We start from the raw sequence: 17,959 nt of genomic DNA, 5'->3' as shown, positions 1-17,959 counted from the left end.
GGTTTCTCCATGTTTGTCAGGCTGGTCTTGAACTACCGACTGTGGGGATCACTCCAGCGTAGAGACCCCTAAGTGTCCCCACCATAATGGAGTTTGAGCCCAGACACATTTCTTCCCCCTGGAGGCAGTCGAGCTAAGGGAAAGAAAGAATTGAAAGAAGCTTGAGTTTGCAGAAGTTTATCTCTGGTCCACTAACCTAAAGGCTGGGTGAAGGCTGGGTGAAGGGTGTGTGGTTTTACTAGGCATTGTGTTTCTTGAAGTACCTGCTCTGGGCTAGTTTTATGACTTTGTTTACCAAATATTCACGGAATCTTGTGACTATTCACATGACATCTGCAATTGTTATCTTTAAGATTTGTAGCTTGCTTCGATCATTGTAAAATAGGATCTTGCTTTTGTGTTCTGGATTATCTGATAAGTTGAAAAAGGTCACCTGTTTGTTTTATCACTTATGGATCAATCTTTAAGACAGTTGATTGTATGCTTCTCCTTTTACTAGTTTTATCTTGAATCCCAGACTCGTGATGTTGTAACTTTCTGTTCTCCTTTTGTTGTAAGTAATCTCACAATGTTGACGTCAGCCACTGCAGGCTGAAAAGTATATAATGAGACCCTGTGCACAGAATAAGCTGCTGAATGGGCATTGCCTATTCAGTCCTCCACACCCCAGCTATCTGTCATTCTTTTCTTCCGTGCACTCTCTCTTCCAGGTATTGGGACCCTCTTGCAGGTCAAGAGACCCCGGCAGACGTGCTGTTCTCACAGACCCCAATAACTGACCTCAGGTGATCTGCCCACCTCGGCCTCCCAAAGTGCTGGGATTACAGGCTCGAGTCACTATGCCTGGCCAGATAGGAATATTTTAAGTAATGATTAAGATGGCTAGTGAGAGATTAGCCCTCTCACTGTAAATAACAATGTGGTTGTATACAGTATACGATGCACCTCTTTCCATCATTGAACAGAAACAGTGCAAAAGAGAAATCTCTGGAAAAAAGTAAAAATTATCATGGGGAGCTACAAAATTAGCCCAGCTCCTGCCTGAGGACACTTTCCTAAACATTGTGCCATGAGAGGGAGTCCAGACAAAGCTCAGTGTCTCACAGGACTAAGGAAGAAGATCAGGTTTTGAATAGAGGGAGGTGGATAGAGTGGGGACAAGTTCTTCCTTGAGTTCTGGGTTAGACGTGTGCAAGGCAAAACGCCAGAGGCCTATCAGAGCATGGCTGCTCTAGTCTAAGAACAGAATAAAGATTCTTGAGTTTAAACCGGACTCTCGGGAATAGATAGATGTCACTAACCCTCAACAACGTGCTCCAGCTAAGATTACACAGAGGCCATGATTCCGCAGCAAGAACCACATTCTACAGCAATGCCTGCTCTTAGCTCATCCTGGCAAAGCTTAAAGACTTTTTTAAGTCTTTAAGGACTTTAAGGAGGAGAAAGGGAGGAGGTGGAGAGACCAATCTAAAGCGATTTGGGAATATCTTGGGGTTTCCGCAGATGATTTTTCTTAACAAAGTGTAAAAGAAAGTCTTCACAAGTTCGAGATGATCTGTTAGTAATTTAACTGCCTACTGAAACAAAAACTCTACACTCTTTAGAGGACGATAACAAGATAACAATTTCCAAGGTCATTAAAATATCATTCACAATGTACAGCAAATTTAAAAAACACCCACTAGAAATTATAAATGTAGAATAATAGAATCAAGTAAAATCAGAGAAAAAAATAAAAAGCATTCATGGATTGACCTAGATGTTAGATTTATTAGACAATGACTGTAAAACAACTATTATATGTATATTCAGAAAATTAAAGTAACAGGTGGTCTTAAGAAGTGAATGGGGAATTTCTTCAGAGAAATGAAAATTTTATAAAGAATCAAATGGCAAACCTAGAAGCTAAAAGTTCAATAACTATAATAAAATCACTGCATAGGCTTAACATGAGACTGGATATGACTGAAAAAAAAATGTGATTTTGGACAGATCCATAAAATTGTTTTAATTAAAAGAGAGAGAGATAGAGAATAATGAAAAATGAACAAAGTATCAGAGATTTGTGGGACAATATGAAATATTCCAACATATGTGCAATCCAAGTTTCAGAAGAAGATGGTGAGAATGGAACAAAATTTATTAAAGATATAACAAACAGTTCCAAAAATGTATTTAAAAAATTTTACCTAGATTTCTAAAAACTTAACCTAAAGCAGGGAAGAGACAGAAAACCACCTGGTACTTTATAGTCAAACTGCTGGAAACCAAAGACAGAGCATTTGAAACTAGAAATATAAAAAGGAGACTTTCCATCTAGGGAAATGGTGCTATCAATGAGAGCTTTAGAGTACTGGGAAAAATAACAACAACCATCCCAGAATTCTATTCCCGGTGATGATATCCTTCAAAAACAAGGGCGGAAAAAATACATTTTTAGATAAATGAAAGCTAAGCGGTTTCCTTGATGGCAGATGTGCACTACAAGAAATGCTCAAGGCTGTCCTTCTAGCTGAAGTGGAATGATTCCAGCTAGAAATTGATCTATAGGAGGGATAAAGAATGGGATGTAAATTGCTGAGTGACTTGCTGTAGGGCTTTGCCACTTATGAATGGCAGAGGCATAAACAAAGCCCCGGGCTCTCAACTCCTAGCGTGCTCATTTCATAGAGGGTCATGTGCATAGAACATCTGGATTGTTTGCAACCCATCTAAGTGACTTGATCTGGAGTAGTTTTTTTCCCCTCACAAATGGATCCAGAGCTCATATGCCTGAATGAGGAAATCCCTCTGCAGGCTGTAAGCGCTGGGGACATGGGCTCTTAAATCTGGTCTCCTGGTGCACGCATTTAAATCACCCTCTATTCATGCAGAGTAAGAGGAAAACGATGTCTCTTCCCTGACCCAGTATTTTTTTTTACTATAGCTTTTCTTAAATTTTTAAAAAAACTACTACAAAACAACCAAGAATTTGAAAAAATGTAGTAAAAGTAGTTGGGCACCTATCAATCCTGTCAAGGTTGAGCATTTCTTTAATTAAAACACACTAAGTGAATTATAATTGTGTTTGAAGAGATAAAGAAATGTAGCAAAACCAAAAATAGTAGTAGGCCATAGGCAAATTTGTCCTGTATTTTATTTTGGTAGTGAGGCCACCATTATGTATAAGGGCTGTTGATTTCAAATAAATATTCATTATCAAGTTTTGAAAATGTGCTCCTGCCTCCAGCACTTTATTGAGACTTCCAGCAACATCATGTGCTTAGCTTACTTGGCTAACATTCTGCCCCTAAACTCTGCCAGCACAAACTCATAAAAATGCAGAAGATAGTGCACAAATATTATATATGTATATCTCTCTATATGATACCATATTGGATAGCATATATGTGTATATATACAACTGTGCATGCACATATATATGATATATGACAGAGCTGGCATTATGTATCATGCATCAGTGAAACGAGAAGCAAATAATGCTGAAATCATGGGTTATCTGTATTGCAAAAAAAAGCTAAAGTGGATTCCTACAATACTATGCACAAGTATTTCTAAGTAAACTAAAATTTAAATATGAAAAGGAAGCATTCTGTTAAAAATAATAATGAATATCTTATTTATTTATGGGCATGGAGGGCTTTTCTGTGTAATGCACAATGAAGAAACCACGAATGAGTAATAGCATGATTAACTTAAAATTAAGAACTTCCCTTTATTAAAAGATGCTTTTAAAAGGTGGATAAAGTCCAAAAACAGGGACGATATATGTGCCACCGATAAATCAGCAAGGATTTGGACCTTGTATACATAAAAACTCCTACATATTATTAAGATAATAAACAAATAAAAACAAAGTAACCAATTTGAGAAATAGGCAAATAAAAATTAACAGGCACGTCACATCAGAGAGTGTATCACTGGTGAATATATATGTGAAAATATGGCAAAGTCTATTTGTAATAAGCAATTCAAATTGAATTAAAAAGACACAACATGTTCCACTCACATGGTAACATAAAAATTAAAAAACTGGAGATTACAAATACTACTCAAACTATAAACCAAGAGGCATATTAATAAACTGTTCCAAAAGATGGATACTGGTGTAAATACTCTGGAAAACAATTTGGTATTATCTAGTGTAGTCTAAAATTCATGAAGTCTATCATGTTTTCAGGAAGAAATATGCTTAGCCGTAAGTTAGTTATTAAAACATGCACAGACACATACCCCAAAACTTAATGGTTTAAAAGTTTGCAAGTAACTAAATTATAGAAAACCCAGACAAATAGAAGCAAAAAGAACACTAGGTACAGGAATATTTAAATTAAAAAGTTGTTTAGGCCAAAACCAGTATTAAGTGTAATGATCACTTAACGAAAAGAATGATTTACTGGGAAGACATAAAAATTGCAGCCTGTTGAGCCTAAAGAAAGACTAAATTATAAAATTAAAATTATAAGTAAAATTCACAAACCCAGATCATAATTTAAGAGAATTTATCATATTAATATCAAAATGATAAATCAAGCTGTTAAAAATACAACAGTAATCTAAAAAGAATCAAATAAGACAATAAACAAGCCTGGTAATTGATATACTTACTCTTTTACCCCACAATTAGAAAGTAATTTTTTTCTAACACAGATGGAAGATTTGACAATTTGTAGGCTGGAAAGAAAGAACAGACACTACAAAGGAGTTAATGATGCAGAATCAGTTCTCTAATCACAAAATAAGTGAGTTAGAATTCAATAACAAAAGAATAGCCAAAAAGTCTTCATATAGTTAGAAAATAAGAGTTTTAACCAGAGTGTATGTCGATTTTTAAAAATTACCATCTATCAAATAATCATTGATGATTTGAATTGACACCTTTTGTAAGCAGAGTTTCTAGCAATGGAGCATCATGGTATTCATAGTTAAGGCATGCCTGGTAATAACATACGTTTCTTTAACTGTTGTGCAGTATTCAATTTGCTTCTAACTCATTTAGGATTTTACTTCTGTCATCTCAATATGCCTAGTTTGTAAAAATAAATAATTATATAGGAAATTAAATAACTTGGTGAGTTTTAGCATCAGGGTTAAGGTAATACCATATAATAAATTTAAATTCTGTCCTTTTGAACAGTTTATGTACTTGAACTCCCGGAGGAGCTAGCAATTTTAGCTCTCCCAGCCAAGTCTACTAAATGTTTATTCATTCCCCACTCTTGTAGTTTACTATTTCACAGCTTCTCCTTTCTCTTCTGTCCTTCCACTCTTCTCTCATTGTCCTCTTACCTTACAACCTTCTTCTTAGTTTACTGAGAAATTGTGGCAGATAGAAGAGAATTTCCATGGACTCACATCACTCTGTCTCCAACCAATCAGCATGCCTGTCCCTTCCTCTTGTTTCAAGGATGACCTGAGCCCACAGCAAACCCTCCACTTTGCACTGGCTCCCATCCTTTCTTATTGACCCAGCGTCCTCACTCTGGCCATTGCTACTCCCTCCCCTGCACCACCAACGTGGCCGCAGTAATGCCCAGCTTATAAAAGTAACAAACAACTGCTGGCTTAACTCCAGGTGATTTAACTTCACTGCCTCATTTGGGCTTCCCTCTAGAGAAATGTTCCTGCTGTGAGGACTGTCATCCCTTTCCTTTTTCTCATTCTATCCTAGGGTGCTTGAATCATGTTTTTTCTCCAATATGACACTCCACGCAACCAGCTCTTGCTGAAATGTGCAGTGACTGCCATGTGATCAAAGTAAACCAGGCCTGGGTGCGAGGACCGCTCGACTCATCTCTTCACTCTCTTACTCTTTATGGTCTCATCGCATTCCATGGTTTCCAGTATTATTTATAGCCTGACAGCTCCAGACTTATATCTTTAGTCTAGATATCTTCCCTGGGCTCCAGACCTGCATATCCAGTTAGTGATCTATCGCTTAGATGTGTAACACAACACTAACTTACCATGCTCAAAATTGAGTTCTACAATTTCTTTCCGTTTCAAACCTGTTCCTCCGAAAGAACCCTCCCTGCTACATTAGTAAGCGGTGTCTAGGTCCCAAAGGTGAAGTCTTCCTTGACGCCTCTCTTTCTTCACATTCCATTTTCAATCCATCAGCAAATCTTTTTAGTTTTACTTTTAAATTAGATCATGTTTACCATCCTGGGCCAATGCACAATCATCTTTCTCCTGACATACCACGGGATACGACAGTGTATCATGACTTCCTTCTCTTCATATGCAGTTTATTTTTTCACACAGCAAAACCGCCATGGTCCAGAGTGGAGTTATCAGGTTGTGTTTCTCTTATGCTCAGAACCCTCCAATGACGTCCAGTATCGCCAGAATTAAAAGTTAGAGATTCTGTAACAGTCCCCAGGGCTCTCGTGATCTGCCCCCACTATGTCTCTGACCCAACCCCTGCTGTGTTTTCCTTGCCTCTTCTCCATCCGCTCCCCTGTGGCCTTCACTATTCAAGTGCACCCTCACCTTGCAGGCAGGATAGATAGTCAAGGAAGAGCCCATATCCTCCAGATGCAGCAGCCATGGTGACCATATGATCACCACAATAAGCATTTACATTGTAGGTAAGCTCATGCCAGCTACATTATCTTCAGCAGGGAATTTCCCCTGTAGAGAGTATGTGCACTTTGATTTTACCTGTCTTCAAACTGCCCTTTGCTCCTTAGAATTGAATAGAATAAAACACACACCCCTTGGTGGAGATTTAAAATGCTAATAAGATGCGATGTATGAAGCAGCATGGGCAGCTACTGCGCATGTGCGGTCAGAGGACCACCCACTTCCTAGTGCCTTCTCTTCTGTCTCATTCTAATGAATAGCCTGCCCGGAATCCAATCTTTCTCAGGGCGTCCTATCTATTCCGCACTTAACTTTCAAAATACTATTTTGAAAGCAACCAAAATAGCATGAAACTTGTACCAAAACAGACATATAGACCAATGGAGCAGAACAGAGACCTCAGAAATATCACCACACATCTACAACCATCTGATCTTCAACAAACCTAACAAAAATAAGCAATGGGGAAAGAATTTCCTATTCAGTAAATGATGCTGGGAAAACTGCCTAGCCATATGCAGAAAACTGAAACTGGACCCCTTCCTTATACCTTATAAAAAATGAACTCAAGATGGATGAAAGACTTAAATGTAAAGCCTCAAACCACAAAAACCCTAGAAGAAAAAGTAGGCAATAGCATTCGGGACATAGGCACGGGCAAAGACTTCATGACAAAAATGCCAAAAGCAATTGCAACAAAAGCAAAAATTGACAAATGGGATCTAATTAAATAAAGAGCTGTGTGTTGCTTGTTTAAATTCTTCTAAACTGAGAAGACAAGAACTGAGATCTCACAACAACCATCAACACCTTTTCCTTTCACTTGCTGTTCTTTTCTGAACACCTTCCCTTCAGAAATTTCCACCCTGTGGAAGAGTGCCTGGCAAACCATCTGTGATCCATCAATATTTTCTAAAGCAATGGACTTTCCTTACTTTCTTTCAACTAGGTCAAAAATGGAAGAGCATGAGTAGCTAGCTATTCATTTCGCAACTATTTTAGTAACTTTGTAGCTATGAGAAGGACTCACACTATCTTCACATCCTCTCACCCAACTTGAAAGAAGAGAGAGGCAACTGCCTTATATATGAGCTTAATCAAAGATTTATGGTCATTTTCCACTTACCAGGATATGTAGGTAAAGGTGCAACCATTGTTTTTATCTAATTAATGAATTCACTTTTTAGGCGATGCAATTTGCACGTTTGAGGAGAAAGGAAGGTTGAGAATTTAAAAGGGGAATAAAGGCATTCTGCCTTAATAGTGACCAAGGATTTAGTGGAGAGTGCAAAAGAGAGGAGAGAGAGGAAGGGAGAGGAAAGAGACCAAGGCCAAGAATGGTGATGGAGGCCAGAAAGTGTGCAGGCACAAAAAGGACAAATCATAGTTTTGAGACCAAAGATGTCTTATATGAAATTCAAAGTTAGCTTTCCTGTGATATGAGACTTCTGATCCTCTGCCCCTATAAATATTCAGATAAATCTGCTACTCTCGGTACTTGCACAGCAGTTTCTGTTTGTTTGTGTGTATCATCATGGTTGTGAAGAAATGTGACAATTTGAAGTTGGTTTCACGTGATCAATGCCCAGAAGATGTGAGAAAATCCATAACTGCCCTCTGGAAAATGGAGTTTGGAGCCAGGAGTGACCAGGGAAGGGCAAGCGGCTGGGAACGCACCTCAGCTGTGGAGATAGCGCTGACTTCCCACAGGCGCAGAGGCTGGGCATCTGTGAATTCCTTCTTTATTTCTAGATGCAGAGCTGACATTTAGGCTACTGTGTAAACAGGCAAAGTGGTGGCTCACACCTGTAATCCCAGCACTTTGGGAGGTCGAGGTGGGTGGATTGCTTGTGGCCAGGAGTTTGAGACCAGCCTGGCTGACATGGTAAAACTATGTCTCTACTAAAAATACAAAAATTAGCTGGTCATGGTGGTGCATGCCTGTAATACCAGCTACTCGGAAGGTAGAGGCATGAGAATTGCTTGAACCTGGAAGGCGGAGGTTACAGTGAGCTGAGATTGTGCCACTGCACTCCAGCCTGGGTGACAGAGTAAGACTCTGTCTCAATAAATAAATAAATAAATAAATAAATAAATAAATAGGCGTAGTGGACAGACTTCAATTAAATGAAGAGTGAAATAGAAGACACATATCTATTCTTACCCTGAAACTTCATGAAAGTACAAAATTCATTATATTTTAATTATATAATATAGGAAACATCCACACACACCTTCACAGTAAGATCACTGTGAGTGTACAATACACAGGTAGATACCAGCCATAAAAATACCCACTTACTAGTGGATAAGGACAATTCACTTTGATACATTTAAATACTTAAAACGATCATAGTTAGAACTTTTGGGTAATACCTGTCAGTAATTTGCCCCTAAATAGTGAAGATAAAGACTTACTTGAATCATAAATGAAATCCATAGATATCTTTCTTTAATAATTTGAATGTCAGTGGTGTGAATGTGATTACTATTTTAGAGAACAGAAGTTTCTAATCTCTGAAAGTCAAAAATGAAAAAGCACATTTTAATTATTCATAAGCTGCATTTATTTATATTGTTAGGCTGTGTATATTTTTTCCCACAAATCTGTTATTTTAAATGGTTTTTTGTTATATCAATATTTTCAGTTAAAAATTAAGAAACATATTTTTTCAAAAAATGTGAGTTGGTCTTACCCAAAAATATTACCCACATCTGCCTCTCTAAATTACTCCATGTATTTTAATCTTTTATCTGGCATAATGAAGAAAGACAAGCTAACAAGGGATGCATCGCTACTGCTGTGAGGATGGGTGTATGTCTCCTTTTGGCTTGCACAGCAGTGAGGTGCAGAGGATGTGACCTCAGGGACCCATGACCCTTTCTTGCTGCTCTACCCTTTCCTAAATCTATGATGAGGCAGAGACTGCTAGCTGTCCACAAAAACAATTCTTTTATATCTATATAAGAACATATGTTGATGAGTATAAGTGTTTGGATCTCCATGAAGTGAAGGTTTAGGAGGATAAAATTGTAATGGTTTCTATTAACAATGGAGTGGCCTGGGGAAACAGAGGTCTTGAAAATGTTTGGTAATGATAATAGTAATAATATTTAATAATATTTAATATTCAAGAATGTATCAGGCAAACTTAAGTAACTTATCTCTGTTTAGTTCTCAAACAACTTTTAATATATACAGAGAAGATATTATTGCCCCCACTTTAAGATAAATGATTGACTAAAATAAATTCATGATTAAAGCTAGGAGACAGATAGAGTTTAAGACCATAATATTTGGATTAGAATTATAAATGTAAATTGACTAGTGATGATGATGATGATGATGAAAATGATACTACTACTAATATTGATGATAATGAGAATCAGGATGTGATAGTAATATCTGGTATTGTTGTAAGAGGTACAATCTTATTTTCCCATTTTAGGGATGAGGAAACTAAGATTCCAGAGTTTAAATAGCTTGTGAAGGACATGCAGTCAAATATGAGAAGTGAAGCTTTCAGTAACATTAAATACAAGAGAAGGCATAAAGTGGATGGAGAGACAAACTGTGGATGAAGACGAGCTGGTGCGTTTGTGGAAACTGGGTGATTGAAGCGAGAGAAAATTTCATAAGAATAAGGTTGCTGAAGGATGGCTGTAAAATAAATATATGTATAAACCATGCTGGCTCCTTCTTATTCGAGGAAGTTGAGGGTAGTCACGGAAGCAGAGGGTAGGAGAAAAAGCAGAGACTTGTGAAATATATGCCAAGGGAAGCAATCAGCAATTCTTGTCATTGATTGTCCAATAGAATTGGTTAAATGCTGTATAACTAAATGCTTACCATTCTTCAGAAGCATTTAACCCTTCTAATGCAAACAAGGGCAAAATTGATTAATCAAATTCATTCCACAGTACTAGAGAATATATTAAAACAGGTTGATAAAAATGAGTAGTTAGGAAGCAGTTTCTTCATATTTTTTCTCTTTTTTTGTGCCAAAGCAAGAATAATGCCAGTAGCATGCCAGGGGAGGCTGAAACTCTCCCAATCCGATCTGGAAAACAGGAATGCTTTAGATAATAGGTGCACTGTAATTCAAATGCCTCAGGTTATATTAAAGAAACTTAACAGCAAATAGCAGTTGATTCTCTGTCATTTAGGGTCTAATTAATTATCCAGTCTGTAAATCATTGAGGGCTCATGATTTTTTCTGGGAGCATGGAGCTTGGGGATCACTCGGGTAGTACTTTCCCTAGAGGGAGAAGGAAACAATTGTAATTAGTACATTTTGCATTTTGTGAAAAGTACCTGTAAGTCATCTGGTGGTGAAATTGATGTGTCAGGCTGAAATAGCACCCAGAGTTCCACTGATCTCTGAGAGCCATGCTCCCTGACAAGGGTGACAGACCATGCAGTCAGTGCTGGAATCCTCAGCAGTGGCTAGGAAGAAGTGGCCAGGCTGTGGCTTCCTCTCCCAGCCTGCTCTACTTGCTTCAGGCCCACAAGTGTGTGCACCCTTTCGCTATTCCAGTCATACCAGGGAAGAGCTCCTGACCAAGGAGCTGCGGAAATAGAAACGAGTCAGAGGCCTATCCCTATGAGATGGAAGACAGCTAGGCACTAGGGGTGCTTTAAAAACATCTCTTGTACCAGAATTGCAATGAAATCTGCCATTTTCATTTTGAGCCTGTCCTCAAACGCTCACTGCAGAAGTGGCTTTCTGGGACTGAATGGAGCAGCTGCTGCTTAGTAGGAAGGAGGATGGAGGACTCCTTACTTGGCAAAAGCAGCCTCGTTCCCAGGTCCAAGTTATCACTCTCCTCCCTGCCAAGGAGCCGTCGTTCTCCCTGCATCCAACAGGAAAACCGATTTGCAAAGCGAGGAGGGACACAGAGGTTGGCTCCAGGTTGCCGACTCCTCTACACCGACCACTGTTTTGTTTCCCACTGCAGTTAGGATGCTCACTCATTTCATGATGACTCCTACAGTTGCATTCCCTCAGTTCTTCACAGGCAGCGCGCTCTGTGTTTTAAGTATGGAAATGCAGCTTGCCCCTCCTCAAAGCTCTTGACGTTGTCAGGTCATAAAGCAGAGATGTAGCTTCTAATTTTGGGCATCAGTACACAGCATGCATCATATTTATCCTCTTTATCTCATTGCTGTTAAGAGAAACATAAAGCATCACGAAAGGGTTCCTCCCTTTAGTATTTCCGTGCCTTTCCAAACAATAAGGATTCTGTTTTAAGCAGTTCTATCTTTGACATCTTAATAGCGTTTGTATCATCCTTTGCCAGAAGAAATTTCATGGATAATCCCATTTGATTCTCAAAATAACTTTTTGGCTAGGAAGGCAGGGTATTATTTTCAGTTTACTAACCAATCAATCAGTCAATATGAGCACAAGCTGCAGTTGACTATATCTGTAATTGAGAACATTTTCTTCCCCATTACTCCAGCCTGTTCTTCCCCAGGGGATCGTTACTTCTTTTTAGAGGCTTTTCTTCCCATCCCAAATTCTATCAACTGGTCTAGAAAACGCTGCGGTGGTTATATTCCGTCCATGTCCTCTGGGACTGGGATTTGGATGCCCCTTTCTGTGGGTGCTAACTGAAACATGCTCTTCCTTTTCACCCCACGGCTACTTTCTTGTCCTATGTCACTTAGATTCTCAAACTGGTGTCCGTAGGTACCAGTCTTTTCACATTATAACTTCCTGAATAACTATTTTTTCTCTGAAGTATAGCTCTGATGATGTCACTCGTCAACTTATGGGTTTTCAACACATTCTGCACTTGCCCCTGGATGTATTATAAATTCCAGTATGATATTCAAGGTCTTCAGAGATCTAACCCAAAGCTATATTCCTCAACTTCAGTATCAATAAGTAACTCGGTAATACTGATCCTACTACTAATATTAGGTAATGTTTTACAGCACTTACTGGGTTTCCGTTTTTCTGGTTAACTCAAGAATTCTCAAAATAACATAGTAAAGACACTGTATTAGTCTTCTGGGACTGCCATAACAAAATACTACAGACTGGGCTGCTTAAACAGCAGAAATACTTTTTTTAGAGTTTTAGAAGTTGGAAGTTCGAGATCAAGGTGCTGGCAGGTTTGGTTTCTCCTGAGATCTTTCCCTTGGCTTTTTGAGGGCTGCCTTCCCTCTGGTCCTCACGTGGTTTTTCATCTGTGGGAGCATATCCTCGTGTCGCTCCCTCTTCTTATAAGGACACCACTCAGATTGGAGTAAGTCCTCACCTTTAGATCTCATTTTATATCAGTGACCTTTTTAAGGACTTACATTCAATTACAGTCACAGTTGGGGGTGAGGTGAGGGCTTCACCAAATAAATTTGGTAGAAGATATAATGCAATCTGTAACAGATACTATTATTACAACCATTTTATATAAGAAAATTAGAGACTGAGACACTTAAATGAGTTTCTGAAGATTGTACAACTAGTTCTATGGTGAATCATGAATTTTAACACAGGTCTTCCTGATCTTACTTAATAAACCATAAATATATGAGAGTTGCTACATGTTAAAATGTCAGATATTTTGTAAGCACGTGGCAGAATGTTTTGACTAGATTTAGCTACCCAGCTCTCCTCTTTCCTCGCCAGCTGTCCAAACCATACATGTGCTGCAAGGGGCCCGTCAAAGGCCTTGGGCAGCTGGTCCTTACCCCTTAGATCTGAAGCACTATGCCCATTCTCTGGTATCTGAGCTTCTCTTTCAACATCTCTAGGAAAACATAAGAGATTTACTTTTTTAAAAAAATTGGGGATTTTGAGGCAAAATTTTTATATAGTAAAATGCATCATTTTTAGTTCACAGTTCTATGAGTTTTCAAAAATATACAGTCATGTAACTGCTAACACAATCAGATATAGAAATTTCCATTTCCTAAAGAGTTCATTGAGCCCTTTTGGAGTCAACACCTGCCCCATCCTAAGTCCCAAGCAACCATTAATTTGTTTTCTGAAACATCTGTCCCTATAGTTTTGCCTTTTCCAGATGGTAATATAAATAGAATCACACAGTACGGAACATTTTGAATCTGGCTTCATAAAGCGTAACACGTGATACCCAGCTGTGTGGTATGAATCAGTAGTGTGCTTCTTTTTATTGTTGGGTGGTGTTCCATTGTTTGGGTGATTATCCGTTCATCAGTACAAGAACATTTGTGCTGCTTCCAATTTTGGGTGATTATGAATAAGGCCACTATAAACATTCATGCAAAAGTTTCTGTGTGAATACATTTTTTTTCTTTCTTTGAGGCAAACACTTAGGTTTGGGATTGTTAGGTGGCATGAAAAGTTTATATTTGCCTTAATAAGAAACCGCCAAACTCTTTTCCAAGGTACCTTGATATTTTATACTTTCACCAATAAAGTATGAGAATTGTTGCATGTTAATGTCAATAGTAACTATACTGTTGTATGATGGACAAAAATGTAAAACTTAATCCCACATTGCATATACTTGGTATTTCTTCTTAGTCTCCAACGGTCTGTGATAATTCCTCTATTCTTCTTTCTCTTTCATGACATTGACACTTTCGAAGAGTATTGATCAGTTATTTTCTTCTAATGATTCTCAATTTGAGTTTGGCTGATTTTTGTAGTGATTGAACTTAGGTTATGCATTTTTGTCAATAATATGACAGTAAATATATAGTTACTATTGACATTATATATAGTTACTATATAACTACGTGTTGAGTAGTATATATTGAGTTCTCTTTTTGTTCTTATTCTAATTGATAGTGAGTGTAGTGGTATCTCATTGAGGATTTTGTGGGTTTTAAAAATAAAGTATAACCTTTCAATTTCATTGTTCATGAACGCCACGGTTTCATCAATTTTTATTCTACTTAGTATTTGTCTTATTTTATTGTCATTTTTAGGCTTTTAAATTTGAATATTTTATAGAAACATGCCCCAAATGGTATAACTCTCATCCAGTTTTCTTTAATGCTACCATCTTATGTAAGCAGAGTACAATGATCAAAATCAGAAAATTAATAATGGTACAATACTATTAACTAATTGTAAGACCTTATTTGAATCACAGCAATTTTTCCACTACTGTCCTTTTCCTGTTCCAGATTTCTACCCCAAATCCTGCATTGCATTTGCTTGGTATTTCTTCTTAATCTCCAGAAGTCTGTGATAATTCCTCCATCATTCTTTTTCATGACATTGACATTTTTGAAGAGTATTGATCAGCTGTTTTTTCTAATGACTCTTAACAGGAGTTTTTATGATTTTTGGAGTGATTGGACTTAGGTTATGAATTGATTTTAATAATACAACAGGAAGGATTTGTTCTTCACATTACATCATATGACATGGTTCATGAACTCAATATTACTGACAATCCTGACTTTGATTACTATATTTATCTCTGATTAATGGTTTGATAATTATCTTGGGGGTTTACTGAGGTTTTAATTTGCCCTATCCTACTTACCTATGGATTGTGTTTTTTGTTTTATATTTAAGAAACTCTTTTCTAGCCAAATTAAAATAATAGTTTCTATATATTTACTTCTAGAAGTTTTACAGTTTTTGATTTTTACATTCAGGTCTGTGATCCTTTTGAGTTAATTTTTGCATAAGATGCAAGATATTATTCAAAGCATATTTGCTTCTGGATGTTTCAGCACCATTTGGTGAAAGACTGTAATTTCTCCATTGGATTACTATAGTAATTTTGCTGAAATTAATTTACTTATTATACATGGTTCTTTATCTGTACTTGCTATTATATTTCATTTATATATATGTGTATTCCTTCTATAGTATCTAACTTTCATTTTTATTTTAGCTTTATTGTTTATCTTGAAATCAGAGAGTGTGAGCTCTCCAGTTTGCTGTTTTTGTTTAGAATCATTTCATCATTTTACTTATTTATTTCTATATGTATTTTAGTAACATTTAGCAAGGTATACACAATTACTATAATTTTGTTATAAATTCTTTTTTTTTTTTTTTTTTTCTTTTTTTGAGACAGAGTTTCGCTCTTGTTACCCAGGCTGGAGTGCAATGGCACAATCTCGGCTCACTGAAACCTCCGCCTCCTGGGTTCAGGCAATTCTCCTGCCTCAGCCTCCTGAGTAGCTGGGACTACAGGCCTGCGCCACCATGCCCAGATAATTTTTGTATTTTTAGTAGAGACGGGGTTTCACCTTGTTGAACAGGATGGTCTCGATCTCTTGACCTCGTGATCCACCCGCCTTGGCCTCCCAAAGCGCTGAGATCATAGGCGTGAGCCACCGCTCCTGGTCCTATTTTGTTATAAATTCTATAGGTCAATTGGGGTCAATTCTCATCTTAATACTATTAAACTTTGCAATCTACTAACACATTGTATCTTGATAGTTAAGCCATCTTTGAATTATATCAATATGTTCAACATATGGATCTTCCATATATTTGATTTATACCAAAGTACTTCATATTTTTCATGTTATAATAAATGAAACTTTTAATTTCTAATTGCTCATTGCTAATATATTTGAAGGAAATCAATTCTATATATTGAAATTGTATCCCATAGATTTGCTAAGGTAAATTATAAGCTCTTATAATATTTTTGATGACTCTTTGTAATATTTTTCATAGACTTCTTTTGAATAAAGACAATTTTATTTCTTCCTATCTAATCTGCCTTTCTCTCCTTTCCACCTCCTTCTTTGCTGTATTGCACTAGCTAGGATCTCCAGTACAATATTTAATAGGAGTGATAAGATGAGTAGTGTTGCCTCATTCCTGATCTTAGGGAAACACTACAGTCTTCTATCATTAAAAGTATGATGTTAGCTGTAGGCTTTAATTGGTGTATGCCCTTTCCCAGGTTGAGAAAATTGCCCTTAATTACTAGTTTGCTTAGAGTTTTTAGCATGAATGGATGTTGAATTTTGTCAAATGCTTTCTCTGCAACTATTACAATGATCATATGGTTCTTTGATGGTTAGATTGTTGGAGTGATGAATTATATTGAATTTTGGCAAATGTGAAACAAAACTTGCTTTCACATGACAAAATGTACTTTATCACCATGTATTATGTTTTTAAAATACTGCTGGGCTTTAGGCTTTATTTACTATTATTTTGTGGAAGATTTTTGAGTCCATGTTTATGAGGGATACTAGTGTGTAATTTTCTTTTCTTACAAACTCTTTCTAGGCTTTGAGGATAAGAATAATCCTGACCTCATAAAATACATTGGGAAGTATTTGCTGTATTTTCCATAAGAGTTTTTGTAGAATTGACATTTTTTATTAGATATTAGGTAGAACCCATCAGTGAAGTTATCTGGTCAATAAATTTTTGTTCTTGTACCATTGTTTTTTGGGATGCATTTATGCTACACAGAGGACGGTGCTCTAGGCTTTTGCTTGTCTCCCAGTTAGGCTTCTTTCTCTTGTTACTTAGTGCTTACTAGGGGTGAGGGCAGGAGAAGTCTCTGTTTTCTTTGTTCTTACCCAGTGCTAGATAAGCCCAATGAACCAGGTTCTAGAGAATGAGAGTAGGTTTTTCTCAGTGACTTATCTCTTCTCCATAAAGCAGCAAACTGTGTTTGGAGGTGAGATGGAGTCTGACCAGATTTGCTGACCCTCTTCCAACAGTTGAATGTTTTGTTCCTCATGACAGAAGGGCCCTAGTGGAACTCTGTGCCTCAAGCTTTTTAGTGAGCATCTGGTAAAGGAATCTGGATAAAACCCTGAGTATTCACTTCCTTGTATTTGAAGCTCCCAGGGTTTCTATATTCTCACACTAGCCCATTCTTGTTATTTAGCAACTCTTAGAAAATTTTAGCTGAATGCATGTTACAAGCCTTTAAATGGTCTGGTTCTGTGTCCCTACCCAAATATCATCTTGAATTATAATCTAAACTGTAATCCTCATGTGTTGGAGTGGGTCCTTGTGGGAGGTGATTGGATCCTGGGGCCATTCCCCCATGTTCTTCTTGTGATAGTGAGTGAGTTCTCATGAGATAGGATGGTTTTATAAGGAGACTTTCCCCCATTCACTCTACACTTTCTCTCTCCTGCCACCATGTGAAGAAGAAATATGTGTTTCCTTCTCCTTCTGCCATGATTATAAGTTTTCTGGGGCCTTCCCAGCCATGCAGAACTTTGTCAATTAAGCCTCTTTCCTTTATAAAGTATCCAGTCTCAGGCAGTTATTTATAGTAGTGCGAGAATGGACTAACACAGTATATTGGTACTGGGAGTGGGGCACTACTATAAAGATATCAAAAAATGTGGAAGTGACATTGGAACTGGGTAACAGGCAGAGATTGGCATGGTTTGGAGAGCTCAGAAGCAGACAAGTACATATGGGGAAGTTTG

This window comes from Aotus nancymaae, unplaced genomic scaffold (assembly GCF_030222135.1).
Source record: "Aotus nancymaae isolate 86718 unplaced genomic scaffold, 86718_ANA_hifiasm-v0.15.2.pri h1tg000040l, whole genome shotgun sequence".
Lineage (NCBI taxonomy): Eukaryota > Metazoa > Chordata > Mammalia > Primates > Aotidae > Aotus > Aotus nancymaae.
This window is presented reverse-complemented; position numbering follows the sequence as displayed.